Genomic DNA, 450 nt, shown 5'->3' on the forward strand with positions numbered 1-450 from the left:
TTAACATAAGAACATAAGAACATAAGAAAGGCCGTACCGGGTCAGACCAAAGGTCCATCTAGCCCAGTATCTGTCTACCGACAGTGGCCAATGCCAGGTGCCCCTGAGGGAGTGAACCTAACAGGCAATGATCAAGTGATCTCTCTCCTGCCATCCATCTCCATCCTCTGACGAACAGAGGCTAGGGACACCATTCTTACCCATCCTGGCTAATAGCCATTTATGGACTTAGCCACCATGAATTTATCCAGTCCCCTTTCACACTGTATATTTTCCTGCCAAATGAAAGAGCCATCTACGATCAGAAATCTCTTCCCCATGCAGGTATTTGTAGATTGTGATCGTCACCTCTTAACCTTTTCGTGAATAAACTAAATAGATTGAGTATCTTAAGTTGCTTACTGTATGGCATGTTTTCAACATCGCAAAACATTCTTGTAGTTCTTTTGT

Source organism: Mauremys mutica, chromosome 9 (assembly GCF_020497125.1).
Source record: "Mauremys mutica isolate MM-2020 ecotype Southern chromosome 9, ASM2049712v1, whole genome shotgun sequence".
NCBI classification, from domain to species: domain Eukaryota; kingdom Metazoa; phylum Chordata; order Testudines; family Geoemydidae; genus Mauremys; species Mauremys mutica.